Here is a 3643-nt window from a genome sequence, read left to right on the forward strand (position 1 = left end):
AAGTTTTAACAAAGTTTGATCCATATGATTATCATATAAACATGTTTTTATTAGTGTTAAACATGTTTAACCATCCAAAAACCCTAAAAATCAACTAAAATTATGTTTTGATGTTAAACATGTTTACAAACCAGGAACATATACCTTTTTGGTCAAAAACACGGATTAGAACATGAATACAACGTTTTTACGGTTAGAAAGTTCGGTTTGAACCCAAAACCGAAACCCTAATTATCAAGGCTGTTACATGGATGATTTATGCTTGGTTTGATGTTATATGATATGTAGATATACTGAGTTTGCAACCCGAGACCCGGAAAGTCGTTTAAGCTAGCAAAATTCATCGAAAACCGACAAGGTAAACCCGTAATACTCGTTTAGGGGCTGTTTAGTATTAGGTTGTGACGTGCTTGTTGTTAGCTTGTGAAAATTTTCAGGGACATTAAGGATCATATAAATGAGTCCCTGTTCAAATTTGGTAATTTTTCGATAAACGGAGAATATTTGGTGAATTTATTCTCGTTTATGAGCGTTTATTTGGGAAAAATAGCTAAACATATTGAAAAATTATGAAACTTGGTTTTGGAGTTTGATATGGGATGGTAAGATCACTGGTAAAGTTTGGGAATCATTGGAAATGCCTAAGTATGGGTTGTACAATCATGGTTTAACCGAGTTTTAACAGCCGAAAAACGCACAAAAAGGCATTTTGTCAAAAGAGTTAGGTTCTGGAAATTTTACAGGGGCTATGTAATCACATTAAGGCCATTGGTAAAAATTATCGGATTTTTCGGAAGTCGTTTGATATAAACGGGCTATTTATTACACGGTTATAACCTATTAAATGAATTTTTATAAATAAATAATTAATCATAAAATTTCTGGAAATATTTTTATAAAATTCTCCATGTCTTAATGTATTTTTACAAAAATTTACATAATTTATATATAATTACATATTTAGTTATGATTTATCAAAGATTTAAATTATAATTGTTTTAACGAAACCGGCAGTTTGTATTTAACGGACTGACTGGTATGTCAAAATATCAAAAGTGGTCAAATATCATATTTTTGAATGATATTGATAAAAACGAACTTTTTACGAGAATTCCGGACAATTCGGGTGAATTGTGCGCGTTTTGTATAATCAAAACCGTGTAAAAACGGAAACGAACCCTGCAATCAAACCAGACACCGAAACCTTAAAATTCTTTCATAAATCAAATCATTTTATCAATCAATATATTTACTTAAGTTTTATATGATCTTACCTAATCCCGAAACGTATAAACGATCAACTGAGCTAGGCTCGGAAAACGGTAAAACTGAGCCAAATCCAGTTTTAAACATTTCATAGTATACAACGTCACAATCTAAGACTATGGTCATGTTCTGGGCCTAACAGCTATACCCAGATTATCTATACAGCCCGACTTAGCTTGAACACTGTACTAGTAATAACGATACGATACCGTTTATAGGAATCAGGCTATAAACGAGGCATCTGACTTATTGATACGTGATTTCTGTGCGAACTACGATAAGGTGAGTTTCACGACCCCCACTTTCTAAACTGTTTTACGAACTTTTTGGGTGAAAAGCATGTTTACATATACTGATATACTTGAAAACGTGTGATGATGTGGATTATCTAAGTACTAACACTTGACAAGTCCCCACAAACACAAGTGATTAACTTCGTGCCGGTGGCGTGTGGATAGTACTATCGGTTTGACAAACCCAACTGTGACAGAGCCGGTGGGGTAAGCCGGAACATATGTAAAAACCAGTTGCACATTGTCATTATATATTTACATACTGCTATGTGGTGTTAGACATAGTACATACATGGGGCAAATTGGCTGTTAAATGCCAACAGGAGTGCATGGGCAGGAGAGGCCATGCAGTATAGCTCGTTTCGGTTTCACTTGTGGCTTAGTATAATGCATCATACACAGACATTTATACATACACACTGTAAACTTTACAAACTCGTGAACTGATTTCATTGATACTCGTGAAACTTGAAACTCACCAACTAGACGTAGTTGACCCGTTTTAACATGCTTTTCAGGTAAAGCAAAAGTGGAATGATTTGCTTATATGCTTGGTGTTAGGAAGAAAGTTGAATAGCTGTGAATAGACGCTGATATAATACTGAATAAGAAGCTCGTAAACCGGTTATGTGTTTTTCACCTAGTTTGTAAACATAGTACCTACCAATGTAATATGATGTAAATTAGCTGTTGAATTTTCTTTATAAACAATGTGGTTGATACCAGTGTTATCTGTTACATTCCCGTATTACGCTTCCGCAACTACCTAGTCGGGGTGTGACAAACTGACTGGTGTATAAAAACCCTAAAAATGAACTATTTTCATATAATTGAGTTAAGCAAGTAAAAATGAATCATCCGAAAATAATTCGGATGATTTGGGTATTTTTATACGATTTAACAGTTTCCGGTACGCCAAAGACGGAAACGGGTCCCGCGGCCAATCGGGGCGTCTAAACCGAGCTCAAATTTCACATCTTTAATTAAATTATCAGTCAACCACTACTTTCGGGTCGTGTGTGACCAAACTCATTTTTGAAACGTAAAAACGGATAACCGTGCTAGGCACGCAAAACGAGAAAAACGACTAATAGTAGTTGTGACCATGGAACTCTAAACGATATCACAATCTGAGTCCGGAGAAGTGTTTCTGGGTTAACCTTGCCCCCAGAACGGGTACAGTGCTGGGTTAACAGTGTCCCCAGATGTACCGGTTAACTTGGTTAAAGTTATATTAATAATGAGTGTATAGTAACGATCGTAGGGTTCATATTACAAATTGGACGTGTTAACTGATAATGATTGTTGTTATCTGCTTGCATGTGCTAAGGTGAGTTTCACGAGCCCCTTTTTTTGAATTGTTTTTAAATATTTTCCCGGGGCGGAAGCATGTTACTATTGAAATGTTTAAGTACATACTGAACGTATGGATTTGCGTGTAATTATAAATGTTTTATTGTACGGGAATCGTATGGAATGGGTACAGTACTGGGTTAACAGTGGCCCCAGATGTCCCTAGCAGTGTTTCTGGGTTAACTTTCCCCCGGAATGAGTACAGTACTAGGTTAACCGTGTCCCCAGATGTCCCTAGAAGTGTTTCTGGGTTAACGTTGCCCCCGGAATGGATACAGTACTGGGTTAACAGTGTCCCCAGATAATATTATATTCTGATATTGATTTATCAAGGTTTACTCAAATTGTGAAACTCACCAACTATTCGTAGTTGTCCCGTTTTCTCACATGCTTTTCAGGTACAACTAAGATGAAGTGATTGCTTATGTGCTAAGTGCTTGATGTGTGTAAGATTTGCGTGCGGGATGTTAGGATACATTATAATAAATAGAATTATGTATCGTATTGTATGATGTATGTATCACCTAGACGGTAATGGAATACAAGATAATGTAATTTGAAGTATATTAATGCATTCAGTTTTCTTTATAAACAATGTGGTTGATATCAGAGGTGTCTGTTGCATCCCGTTTACGTTTCCGCTGCGGTTACGGGGTGTTACATTAAATAACACTATGTAATGTTCTTTCATAAAACATAAATCATCCATATGATTTGTTTATTACACAAGT

The sequence above is a fragment of the Bidens hawaiensis genome, unplaced genomic scaffold (genome assembly GCF_021521415.1).
Source record: "Bidens hawaiensis isolate Kalapana, Puna unplaced genomic scaffold, B.hawaiensis_p1.1 tig00024240_1, whole genome shotgun sequence".
In the NCBI taxonomy this organism is placed as follows: Eukaryota; Viridiplantae; Streptophyta; class Magnoliopsida; order Asterales; family Asteraceae; genus Bidens; species Bidens hawaiensis.